Source organism: Mytilus galloprovincialis, chromosome 12 (assembly GCF_965363235.1).
Source record: "Mytilus galloprovincialis chromosome 12, xbMytGall1.hap1.1, whole genome shotgun sequence".
Taxonomy (NCBI): Eukaryota; Metazoa; Mollusca; class Bivalvia; order Mytilida; family Mytilidae; genus Mytilus; species Mytilus galloprovincialis.
This window is the reverse complement of record NC_134849.1, coordinates 44,406,042-44,420,426: the sequence shown is the minus strand read 5'-3', so window position 1 is coordinate 44,420,426 and position 14,385 is coordinate 44,406,042. Positions and strand designations below refer to the sequence as shown.

General features: G+C 32.3%; 1 protein-coding gene and 1 long non-coding RNA gene across 2 annotated transcripts in view; one reads left to right on the top strand and one right to left on the bottom strand.

The window, feature by feature from the left end:
- The window catches only part of LOC143053879 (uncharacterized), a 72,231-nt gene that overhangs the window by 17,328 nt on the left and 40,518 nt on the right, over nt 1-14,385 (bottom strand). The window lies entirely within an intron of this gene.
- Nucleotides 3,458-6,544, top strand: LOC143053880 (uncharacterized). Its single transcript, XR_012971494.1, has 2 exons — nt 3,458-4,827; nt 6,165-6,544. It is a non-coding gene; the product is annotated as an uncharacterized LOC143053880 (long non-coding RNA).

The following is a 14,385-nucleotide window of genomic DNA, read 5'->3' as shown; positions in this document are numbered from 1 at the left end:
CAAATTATACTTAGTTGTTTTATTGCTAATGAAATTATAATTTGCAACATCAATAAATAGTACTTACTTATAATACAAAAACATACACAAATGTACGGGTAGATACACAACGAAAATTCCCTTGCCATATAAATCCTTTAATTCACTCATAGAACGGTATCTTTGATCGAGACAAACAAAAACGCGACACCTAATTAGGAAGAATACAATCTGTCTTGTCACACATTTAGAAGACCAAACTATTATTTCTAAGGTCTGAGGGTTGTAAATCATTAAACATCTGTTCACGATCATCATATATTGTTTCATTAGATTCAATTTTGATAAACTGTTATATATAGTATATACCTTTTTATTAGATACCCGTTTTTTTCTCGATTTGATGACTTAGCAATATATACAAATGAAGAAAAAATGCAAATGTATAAATGATTGTTAAAATAAACTAATGCTATAATTCTGTCTTTTTCAGTTAGTAAGTACATGAAGTAGCAAGTTCAAGTTTAAAATAGGGAAGTATATATATACAACTTTTACTTAACCGCAACACCTGTATTCTGGTTAAGAAAAACAGATATATTCCTTTCGATTTTATATAAACCTATCAGACGTTAACCAATACCAAAGTTAACTAATAATGACACCATGATTGAAACTTTGCATCTGTCAAGCATGTTCAAGCAAAAACTAGGATGTTTAAAGTTTTGACATGAATATCAATGTTGTGGTCATTTTGAAAAAAATCCTGTTTACAAAACTTCGAATTTTTCGAAAAACTAAGGATTTTCTTATCCCAGACAAAGATTCCCTACGCCGTGTTTGGCACAATTTTTTGGATTTTTTGGATCCTTAATGCTCTTCAACTTTGTACTTGGTTTTATAAATATTTTGATATTAGCGTCATTGATGAGTCTTATGTAGACGAAACGCGCGTCTGGCGTACTAAATTATAATCCTGGTACCTTTGATAATTTCAAAATAATATATATTTTCTCTACACGAAACACATAGGGAACTCGGTATTGACTGGCCTATGAATTCGAAATGTTGTACCACTAGCATGTCAACACTGGTATTATGAGTTCAAATCCTGCATGTGGCCATTGTGCTAGACGTCATTTTAAAACTGAAAATAATTGTCATATTCTTCTACCTACGATCGGTGGTTCTCTCGCCCGCGTCCTCAACCAATAAAAAAATGACCGCCCCGAATTAGAGAATTGCTGCTGAAAGGGTTTCAAACAACAAAACACCAATTTCTGTAATAACAACAAAATATTTAAGTTTATTGCACACAGAAAAAACTTTAAAAAATAGAAAGATAAATTTATAATCCTGGTACCTTTGATAACTATCTGGAAGTGCCTAACAGTAATTTTATATTTTTTTATATTGGGCGCTTTATTATTTTTCATTATTCACATTATAACATATAAAGGAAGACTAAACTTATTAATGAAAAATTAAATTAAGCACTGGTCAACAAATCCATACAGCTGCAGTTCGGATAATTTACATGTGAAGCAGGATCTGCTTGTCCTTACAGAGCACCTAAGATTATTCCCAGGTTTTGGTGGGGTTCGTGTTATTCAGTCTTTAGTTGTCTATGGTACTACTAACAATGTAGGTGTATATCATGAATTTACTTTTTTCCCTTTGTCCTTATGTTATTAATTTAAAAAAAAGGATTTTTTTTTACTAGAAAAATTCAAAAAATCAGTGTTTCCAGTGTCACACAATTTGTTTTGCTTAATTTAAACTTTTCTACAAGTACATCATTCGTAAATCTAAATCAATACACATTTTGATTTTAACGAACGTGGGTAAATTATTTAGACAGTGATTCGTTTACACAAATTACTAAAACAACCTTTACTCAATTTTTCAATAAATATATCGATTTGGTTTGGAAGTTTGGTTGTAGCTGTAGAAAACTTTTTTCAAACGGGATAGAACATCCTTATTTTTACGGAAATGTCGTTCTCCGTGCCCGGGAATTTAGAAACGATACTTTCAATATGCTCATTCTGAAACGTTACTAATTCAACACTGTGACTAGATCATTAAATACTGTTTTTCTTGGTATTAATAATAATGTTGTTATCAGTAAGCAAAAGCAAACTAAATATAATTGTTATCTACATACACACATTCATTGATGTACATCTGTCGATACCTGTATCAGCTGACTGTTTATGACGTCTTTAAACTAAATCCATTGGATATTAAATGTAAACTGATTGATAATATACTCTTAGATGTATGTACTTTTGTATTAGTTGTTTGTGGTTTGAGCAAGCTGTCAGCAGCTTCGAGTATTCTCAGATCAGTACTTAGTCTCTTTTTTGGGGGGAGGGGGGGATGTAAAAGTACCTGGCCACATCCACTTGTATCTTTATCCATCTGATTTTTATAGTTCGTACTTATGTTGTACTTTTACAGCACTGTCAAGGTTAGGGGACGGTTGGATTTCCGCTTACATGTGTTATACCGCAATATTATGTATGAATGTACCTGTCCAAAGTCAGGAGTCTGTAATCAAATGGTTGTCGTTTGTTGATGTGTGACATATTTGTTTTTCGTTAATTTTTTGTACATGAATTCTGACGTTTGTTGTCACGTTTGAATTTTTTAACATTTATGAGGGGGCAGAACCTTTTTCGGGACGTCGAGATCGGATATTTTTAAGCTCGGGATTTCGGGATTGACCCTTTCCGGATCCGGGAATTCTTCTTTTGAATTTCGGGATGCCGGAATTTATTTTTTTCTAAATTCGGGACCTCGGGATTTCATATTTCCACCTCCAGTCTTTTCGGGATCAGGACCCCTCCGACCCCTCCTCATTTGTCATTTCGGTGCCATTTATAGCTGACTTTGAGGTATGGACTTTTGTGATTGTTGAGGGCCGTACGGTGACTTATAGATCTTGATTTTAGTGTCATTTGGTCTCTTGTAAAGAGTTGTCTCATTGGCGATCATACCACAAATTCTGTTTTTACTATGAATAAGGCTGTTTGTTTCACTTTGGTAGAGTGTATGGTATATGGGACGACTGCAATTTCACCAAAATATTGGCCATGCCGCTTTTATTCTAGCCTGATCCAAGTAAGAAACCGATAGCCTTACTTGGTTGGTTTTTTTTCAGATTGTGGTTCATTTGTATGTTTTGGAGTTTATTGCATCCATTTTCCTGAACTCAAATTGAGAAAGGAAATCGGAAATGTGTTAAAAAAAATAAAAACACGAACATACTGAGTTCCGATAACAGACAAAAACCCAAGCAAAGGGCAGAACACAGCCGAAGGGCAATAATGTGTCTTCAACACAGCAAGATAATTTTTCATCTGGAGGTGGTTTTCAGCTGACCCATTAAATAAATGTGCACTAGTGGAAATGGACATCATTTAGTATATATTCTGTTAAAGGGTCAGCTGAAGCCCGCCAACGATTAGGGGGGGGGGGGTGTTTGCTTATATTGTCGAAGACGTATTGTGAGCTTGGTCTCATGCTCTCTGGTCGTGTTATTGCCTCTCTGACACGTTTTCCGTTTTCATTGTCTATTCTATTTCATTTTGTGAATACAGAATATCAGTTTGATTTAGTTATGAAAATGATAGAGACGAAAAGCTGTAAGTGTACTCGAAGCTTCATCTACAGTAAAATTAATAACTACAGTCCATATATCATTGTTCATTTTTGATTTGATATCGGAAATAATGCAAGTAGTTATTGAGACTATCATATCACCAATTGTATTGGTGAGTTGTGAAACACAAATTTGAATTACTTCGATAATATCGTATGAATTTAATATGGTGTATTGATGTCGGTCAGATAAATGCAAACGTCTTATGTATTATTGCATATTATCCTCCTTGGGAACATATGTGACTAAAAAGCCTGCACGTTTTTAATGTATAACTCATTAAAAACAACATTGCTCATTATGATCAATGTTAAACTATACAACAAATTAAACAGTTTATAACATTTGAATTACTTTAATACCAAAATTTATGACAAACGCGATAATTTTAATTTTCCTATAGTCAACTCTCCATTTCTGTGTAGCAACATCCCAGCGACACCAGCATATGGAGTATATATGTCTCAATTGGTACGTTACGCTAGAGCTAGCTCAAAGTACGTTGATTTTGTTGAACGAGGAATACTGTTTTCTCAAAAGTTGCCAAGACAGGGCTATGAATCAATCAAATTAAGGTCATCACTCAAGAAATTTTACGGTCGCCATCATGAGCTGATTGGCCATTATGACAAAAGTGTGACAGAAATCATATCTGATATTCTTCCTCAGTCATAATAACCTTCCATCAATACCGATCTGAACAAAGAAATAACACGACGGGTTCCGTATACGGTGCAGTAAATGCTTACCATTCCGGAGCACCTGATTTCACTCCCGGTTTTTAGTGGAGTTCGTGTTGTTTCTTAATTATCATTTATAACTGTTGATGTAAATGTCCTTAGGTTTTGTGAGTCTTTGTTTACTCTATGGTTTTGATTGTTATTGTCTTTTAATATATATACATTTAAAGCATTTAAGGATACACAATGACACACTTTTGTCGATTAATATACTCAAAATGTTGGATAAGCCGGTACATGCATGTTTATATAAAAACCACAAATATTTTACATTACTTTGTTTTATTGACATATTGTGTTTGAATCATTGCAAATGTCATAACACTAACCTTGAAATAATTGAAATGTATTTGTATACAGTTATTTTGCAATAAAATATTTTTTTTAATGTGTATTGTGCCTTTTCATTTGTAGTGTGTGTAAATGCGCCGGACAACGTAAGTAAGTACTCTTAATATAAATAGGAAATACTCGTTCGAACGGAAAAGCAAACAAAGCAAAGTAATATATTAATTGTCTTTAACAATGCACGGTAACGACGTTAAGTGAATCTTCAAAGAACAAGATTATGTTTAAAACTGTATAAAGCTTAACTAATATTTGTTTAAATCAAGACATACAAAAAATAAACATGTCGAATTTAGTGAAAGCTCAGTATAGCTCTATTCTTAGAATTAATAGATTTAACAAAAATACAATGGATAAATATATATAGCAGAGCTGTTACGAAGAGAGAAGTATACACGAAAGCATAAATAAATCATTAGATGTAGTCATGTTTAACAATTGCCAGTAACGAAGGTTAAACATTGTTTATGTTTCTATTTAGTCTTTATTCAAAACATCCTGTCAAAACTATATAACGGCATTGCATATGTTTTCTCAGATCTTTTTTTACGTCTTTATACTCAAATTTTATTACATTCTAGAAATGACAAATTTTGTTTTGAAGAGTTCTAATTGGCTTATACCTAGCTTTCTTAAAGGGCTTACCAAATTAAATATGGTATTGAATTTGATTGATCAAAATACTTTATCTGTGTTGTTGCATTAGATAACCAATATGGGTGATACTCATAAGTTATTTGTTTTAATATAATATCGTCAGTAAGACCAGAATCTAAAATGCATATACGGCATTTGTGAGAAAACAAATGGTTTGAACGCGTTGAATTATTTTATGATAATCTCAATCTTTGAAAGGGTTATAAATAATTAATTTGATAGTTCTGACACGCCTTTGTGCATGACTGTTGAAATATAAATGCTGTTCCGTTTCGACTACTGTTCTGGTTAATACCTAAAGCCGGCTTTCAACTTTCATATTTGATGTTTAAAATAGTATGTTGAACGTCAATTCATATTTCAACTAGCCTCTTGGCTTTGTTCGTCTTGTATTATTTCTAATTTTAGTTTCTTGTGTACAATTTGGAGTTTAGTATGGCGTTCATATCACTGAACTAGTATATATATTTGTTTAGGGGCCAGCTGAAGGACACCTCCGGGTGCGGGAATTTCTCGTTGCATTGAAGACCTGTTGGTAATCTTCTGCTGTTGTCTGCTTTATGGTCGGGTTGTTGTCTCTTTGACACATTCCCCATTTCCATTCTCATATTTATTAAACATAAAATTTTGCAAAAAGTTTGTAAACAGGACGTACTGCAACCAGCATGCTTAAAACCTTGTATAGTTTTGTTGTATCAATTTTGCATACAAAAAAACAAAAATCATTTTCAGAAAAAAGTTTTATTTAGACTAATATCCTTTTTTTCTTGCAGATGGATGCAATTTATCAAAGACGTTTAAAAGAGGCAACGCAACAAAACCTGCATATGTTTCCAATATGTAATCAACATTTGTACAATATTGTTTTGTCTTAATGTATTAGCTAGAAAAAACTGAAATTTCAATGATTAGAAACTTTCAGTTGATGTAGTTTTTTAATGTATGATCAATATGAGGTTTGTTTTCAGCTAGTTCTGCTAGTTGAGAACGTTTACTTTGTCAGATTTTACAGTCTTTGCCTATTTTAATTTACGGTATTTTTGTTATACTATATTTTTCAAGTCTTAATATAAAATACTACCTGAATGTTTTCATGTTAATTAGTTTGATTAAAATGTAGATGTATCATTAAAATATGAAGTATGATGTTAAACACCGTTACGTTCTTTTTTCAATATTAAATAAAACCCCGCCGCGAAATCGCGGGCAATAAGATCGTGGTTGAAAAATCTTTGTAAACTGATGTAAGGATGATTTTTTGTAAAAGATTCTGACTGGCGAATTTCAAGAAAAGTATCAAAAGTCACAGGTACTTGGGACAGTAAACATTTTTTTAGTCCTCCGTCCTTCAAAAAACATAATTTTTTTTTTATTAATTTTGATTTTTTTTGGTCGTTTTTCTGTAGACTGTAAACTACGAACATACATACACTATAAGGGTAGAATAGATATGATAGTAAAGCTTGCCTTTTTTATTATCTATTTTTATGTTTTCTATTTATTTGTTATGTTACAATCAGTGAATGCATGTAAGAAAAACGTTTTTAAAATGACGAACCGAGTATAATGTTAATGGTCATAAAAATATTGAACGTAAATTTCCAAAACATTTTTACAGCACTGGGTCGATACCTATATTCCACACTATGTCGTTAACGCAGGATTTAAAAATGCAAAAGAATTTGTCATTCAGATATTCATGTGTAATATGTGATACAATTTCCATCAAGATTATGGAACCGTACTATTTGTTTGTGGTATGCAAGTCCGATAATGCATATCTAACGGGTTTTCTTTTCTTATAACACTATTTAGGGAACCAAAAACTGCACAAAGAAAGAGTTCCCTACTACCGGTCAATCTTTTGACCAATCTTGACAGCTTTCGGTTCAATTTCACATATGTCACATATTTCAGTTATTTCTTGTTGTAAAACACACACTATGATTTTTAAATGCAGTATTAGGTAACTGTGAACGAGGACAAATTCCATATTTTTTTTATAATATATTTTGATAATTCAATATGCAAATTTGCAGGACATCGTATGTTCCTTCATGATCTAAAACATGTAAAGAATGGACAATTGAGATGCGAAAATATCAAGGGAATATTCAAACTCATAAGTCGTACAAAAACTGACAAGTTCACGGCAAACCATGAAAAACATCAAAAGAAAAACATCAAAATAAAAACCGTAACATATCAATCTAAAGACCGAGTAACACGAGTTGAAAAAGATACGACATGGTAGAAAAAAAGTTGGTTGAGTGAGATATTAAACAAACAAGGCAGCCTCCCACTTCACCGTAACAGTTCACAGGACAGGAAATCTGAGTGAAAAGATTTTGGAATCAGTAGTATATAAATGTGTTTGTTGATTTTCTAATCAACGATTGTTAAAGATAGAATCATGACCAAACAGGTCTAGGTAAAACAGCATTCTATGTGAACTTTTCTTGATTGTGTTGAAAGCACAGGATTAAATACTAAGGATCTGTACAGATAAAATCAATAAGGTAAACCATGACAACCCGTTATTAAATGAATGAAAATGTAAGCAGGAAAACATTTTCAACAATTAGATGAATGTGAGTGGAAGAACTGCGTGAACCAAAAAAATACATTACAATTCTGCACGCTGTCTCCTTTCATTTGAATGTCTTACGAATCTAGATTTGTTCGCTTTTATTGTTGTCTTGTTATGACATAAGTTATAACAGCTAACCGAAAAGATTTACTTATTTTAATTTAATTGTTTTCCAATCTTAATTTTCAAAAATGAAGATCCCATAAATTTTGTCGACCCTTTTCTTCATGTTAACTTGACATATTGCTCTCAAACCCTTCCTAACAGGTGTTAGACTCTCGAAAAGTAAAGTTCGACAGCAAACCAACAAATAAGTCAAGGTACAGGTATAAAAGCAAACGATAGCTGAACTGATACAAAAAGAGGGACGAAAGATACCAAAGGGACAGTCAAACTCATAAATCTAAAACAAACTGACAACCCCATGGCTAAAAATAAAAAAGACAAACAGAAAAACAATAGTACACACGACACAACATAGAAAACTAAAGAATAAACAACACGAATCCCACCAAAAACTAGGGGTGATCTCAGGTGCTCCGGAAGGGTAAGCAGATCCTGCTCCACATGTGGCACCCGTCGTGTTGCTTAAGTGATTACAAATCCGGTAAATAGTCTAATTCGGTAGGTCATATTCATGAAAGGGAAGGGGAACTGATACACACGTTTCTATATTAACTGATCAATTTACAATCTGAACTGTCTGAAAAAGACAGTCCTTTATACTTCTAAAAACGTGACTTAGATTTACAAGAATGTTGTTTGTTTCTACTTTCGACAGGAACTAACTTTTAGAAGGCCGAAAGCGATATATTAAAAAAAATTAGAAAAAGTGGACACTACTTTCTCCTCAATAGCTTAAGCCTTTTAATACTTCTACAAACGTGACTTAACTGACCACTAAACGATGAAAAAAGTTATAAACGGTGGACATTACTTTTGCTTCAAATGCTTAAGTCTTAAATTTTCTAAAGATATGACTCAACTGACCAACCATAGCTAAGCATTGAAGTTCATTTTATAGAAAGCAATAAATGTGAATTAACTGACCACCTGCCAAAAGTATAGGTTTTCTTAAAGCCAAAACATGTATGTACTAAGTCACGTTGTAACAATTATAAATCTGCAAGTTAAACTTTAATACACATAATACCTTACTGTCCATTTGTATATATGTCCTTTTGTATATAAAATTATATTGAATATTAAAGTTATTATATAAGCACTGCGTACTGTTACATTCCTCCCAATGTACAGGAAATATAGTTCTATATTTCACTAAATGTAGCTAAATATAACTTAAATAGTCAATACTGCTTCTCAATTAAAAGTCACATTTAAGGGTTCATCCTTCTACTTAGTTTCACACGGTATTGTTATGCGGAATTTAACTGAAGTGAACAGTTATTAAAATGTTCCAATTGTTCTATGTTGTCCAATAATTACAACAACTGTCGTCTACTATATAAAACTGACTCGACACATAAAAGTCTTGTCCTAAGATCAATGTCACGAAGAGTCCATGGTCATTTCATTGTACCATTAAAGAGTGGTAAAAATTGTCCACACACATTTGTAAATACACAGTTCATGATATAGATGATTAAACGTTCAATATGTATATATGGATTATATATCAAGGTCTCCTAAATCCCTTCTGGTCAGTACTATTCTGTAGTCTGCTTTCTTCCTTAAACTTTAGCATGGTAAGGCAGGCAGTGAAAGCATTTGAATAAACCCAGATTACTTTCATTGGTCGAAATTTGAATTTAACATAAACCAATGCAATGGGTAAGAATGATGTATAAAATTGAGAATGGAAATGGGGAATGTGTCAAAGAGACAACAACCCGACCAAATAAAAAACAACAGCAGAGGGTCACCAACAGGTCTTCAATGTAGCGAGAAATTCCCGCACCCGGAGGCGTCCTTCAGCTGGCCCCTAAACAAATATATACTAGTCCAGTGATAATGAACGCCATACTAATTTCCAAATTGTACACAAGAAACTAAAATTAAAATAACACAAGACTAGCAAAGGCCAGAGGCTACTGACTTGGGACAGGCGCAAAAATGCGGCGGGGTTAAACATGTTTGTGAGATCTCAACCCTCCCCCTATACCATTAACCAATGTAGTAAAGTAAACGCATAACAATACGCACATTAAAATTCAGTTCAAGAGAAATCCGAGTCTGATGTCAGAAGATGTAACCAAAGAAAATAAACAAAATGACAATAATACATAAATAACAACAGACTACTAGCAGTTAACTGACATGCCAGCTCCAGACTTCAATTAAACTGACTGAAAGATTATGATTTCATCATATGAACATCAGGCACAATCCTTCCCGTTAGGGGTTTAGTATCATACCATCATAACATATATGAGAAGAACATAACCCGTGTCATGCCAACAACTGTTTTTAGAATAAATGTGTTTAGTTCCTATGACAGGTTACTTTGTCGACTTTTACATTTCAACAGCAACATGTACAAATCTGATTTCAATAATTATACATTCTAGTGTTAGCAAAAAGTATCTATATCCGTTTGAACCTATTTTTGGGTCATTTATGATATGACTGTGTCATTAATATGTCTTAATTAATATACTCGATGAAATATTGCAGTTCTACGTATATTGTAAAATAAAGGAAATATTATTGTATAAAAGGAAAACAAGAATACAAGAAAGCTGGTTGCATTATTATCTATTATATAACCTGGTTGATTGTTATGTGTAAATGATGCTACCTGAGTATTCAGAAAAGTCATATTAGTTTCCAAACTTGCTATTCTCAAATCGAGGTCATCGGTTAACCGTTTAATAGCTGTATCTGAAATATTAAAATTGTTATTATTCGGAAACACGTGTAATGTGAACAAGAATTCCAATCGAAAGTATCTATAAGAATATATATAACTTATTTCTTGATAATGAAATAAATAACAAAAGGTATAATCATAAAGCCGTTTAAAAATTTCACATTTGCACTAGTATTCATATAAATTATACATAAAGTTATAATACTTAAAAAAACCATTGGACCTACAATGAAAGAAAAGTTGTTTTTAGCATTAAATTTTAAAAGACTGTTCATGCAAATATGTCATACTTGTGAATATCTACATGGATGCTAACCATTTTGTGTTTTCTTTCGGTATTCTTGTTCAACCGATGTGATTTGCTGAGTAAGATTTTGGCCAACAGTTATGATATCCAATTTATTTTGGTTAGTTATTTTCGAGAGGGCAATAATATCCTGATGCGTCACCGTATTGCTATATTCGAGTTGGTTTACTCTGTTTGTTGTTGCCTGTACTTGCTGTTTTAAATGTCCTATGTTACCAACTGATTGGTTTTGACTCAGGATTCTAACGTCTTGTGATAGTTTCTGCTTTTCATCCTTCAACAAAGTAGAATTCATTTCTAAATCTTTGAATTTGCTTTCTAAATCTCCCAAATTGTTTTGTCATATACTGCATGAATCATTTACAGTATTGACTTTTAACTGCAAAGCCAAAATATCTGTTGTATGCTTTGAAATGTCCTTCTGTTCAAGAGATTGTACTTTCTGTTGTAAAGTACTCACTACCTGCTCTAACAAATGAAGTGATTGCCTTTCCTCCATTAGCAAACCGATGACGGCACTATAATGTTGTCAGTTATAACGCTCAGATAGTTGTCGTCGTAGTGCTGTCAATCAATAATCCATTTATGAGATCAGAAAGTACGCATTGGGAGAGGACAAACAGAGTTTTTAGATTATGAATCATCTTCGTTATTAAAACCACAAAAAAATTGAACACAAAGATATGTGTACCGACGTGTATACGTGTACTATCTTCTTGTCCTATCTGTCTTCAGGTTGGTTCTCTCTTTTCTATGTCAAATTAAACTGTACAAGTTTTAGTGTAGAGGATTTTTTTAGATATATTCTGTCAGTGCATTTTCACGGTTTTATTATATATACAATGGGACTTTGGTTGATAAAGTATAACGTTTGTTTCCATAATTTCTTTATGAACTTTCCTCTTTTTCATATACCTTCTAGTTCGGTATTACTGTTTATACTTTTTCACTTTATCTTTCAAAGTTAAATATATGTATGTTTCTCTTTGAATTGCAAAATATTGCATTATTCATTAGCACTAACAGCAGCTGTGAGTTCATTTGTTTATTTATGTTTTTTTGTTGTAATGATGGTGTAAATGAAAGTAAAAGCATAAAAGTCGTGAAATGAGAATATTTTTCAAATATATATATATATATTTAATAGTATAAAAAATATTGACACCTCATTTTTGTGGCATAACATCGTGGCCACAAGTTAATTATTTTCTGTTTAGTGTTAAATTTATATTAAGATCCATTGTGTTACATCTTGTGATCATTTTTTGAGGGCAATCGCCAATGGCAGTCAGCAGGGTTAAAGAACATCAGTTGTTCGACCTGTGAGTCAAATGCGTTTTGTTTATACTTTTTCACTTTTTTGGTTTTTTGGAAAATGTTGTTTGTGCTGTATTTAGACCATTCTACAACGAAATTTGTTTTACATGCAGACGTATAAAAATTGCGGTTTTTATCCAACGCAATCATAGGTTTGAACGTAGTTTTCAATTTAGACTCGTTTGTATATTTAATAGTTATACATCTGGGTTTTTTTTAGGTTTTTTTTTATCCAGTTTCGTGTTTTATGATCCTAGCAAAGTAAGTATGAATACCAATTGAAAATGTAAGATAATTTAATGTTTTCAATTTGATGCGTATTGATTTTTAATTTAACATAGCATGTGAATTTTACACACGAAATACTCCAGACACAGGTCACTTAATCATGTGATTCGCATATCGACATCAATGTTTCGATTGTGTCATAATTGAATACAACCTATGACAAGATATTACTTTCATGATAATAGTATGCACATGGTTTGGCTTCTGTACCTCAAATCTTAATGTTTTATATAGTGGTTTGTGGACTGCCGTTTTGCAGTTTTGCCTGTTTGTCTTTTCTTTTAAGCGTTATATTGTCTAACTTTCCTTCGTATGGTGACACCTAGGGTATATCCATCTTTTTGCAACACTCAAAAGGACTGACATAGGAAGGAACACAAGCGGAGACGATTGTTTACTTATATTTCATTTTATTTCGAAACTTGTTGTCACTTCCAAACCGAAATGTATTGTCCAAGGACGACTCTATTTTGATAAAGTAAATTTAAAGGTTATTAAAAAAAATACAAGATTGGAGCGATATGGTTTTATGGAAACCAAGTAAACAAGTTTAAAAAGCTAGATACATTGAATTTTATGTCTGTCATATCTATGTCTTGATTAAGTTTCATCTGATGCATCTGGGGAACTTTTGGAGCTGTGATATAAAAACACACCTTTTCAAGAATAAATATTTATTCAAGGTGAAAAACATGATAAATTTAGATAATAAATAAAGACAGCCCTGAAAAAATAAACCGTAGGGCTTAGATGCAATACCACTAAATCATTGTACGTCACATTTCGTTGTATACGATAATCGGTCGAAAAAAATGTTTCCTTGAATTTGACAGTTGTAGGTAATTAATCCTACATTTTATTGCAGTTAAACAGTTCTGGGTCATAAACATATGTTTTGGGTATTTCAAAGCACCATTATTTTTTTATTTGGGTTTTCTATAGAAAATTTTGGAAACTAAATCTTATACACAGGTTAAATAAGGGGGAAATTTGATTGGTTCACTGCCAGTGATGGTTATTGTCTTATAAGCAATGTAATGTTATTTGAATTGGGTTTCTTTAGTACTGGACAGGATAAAACTTTACTCATGCCAAGTACTTATTTATTTGAAGCAAGGATACATTCTGCACAATTGTTTTAAAAGTGCAATTATATCAAAGACTAATAGAAGAAAATCAATGGTGTTATTACACCCAATTTAAGCTAATGTGATCGCTTCATAGTGACACACAAAAAAAGGCATTGAGAGGTCAACAATATTCAGCAATAGTTAAGTATAAATATAATGTGTCATAACTCTAAATCACTTAGAGTCCAGAAAAGTTGGAAATTATTTGAATATAAGGTATGAAAGATTTGTACGTGTTTTAATTTTGATTTTTATTTACATGATTTACAGGCAGAAATTAGAATTTGCCGCGGGGAATTGCGGCTTTGGTGTTTAATTTTGAATACACCGGTGATGTAAATCTTTTGTTCAAACTCTCCCTTATTTTTCAGTAATTCAGATTTTCTTGGCACAGTTGGAACGTGAAGTACTTGTCTTTTCACGTATAAGTTCGAAGGCGTATGAATCTTTTGGGTAGGAAATTTATTGTGTTAAATGATGGGTGTATAATTATCATTTTAAGACTTGCTTTACTTTATTGAACGTCAATATT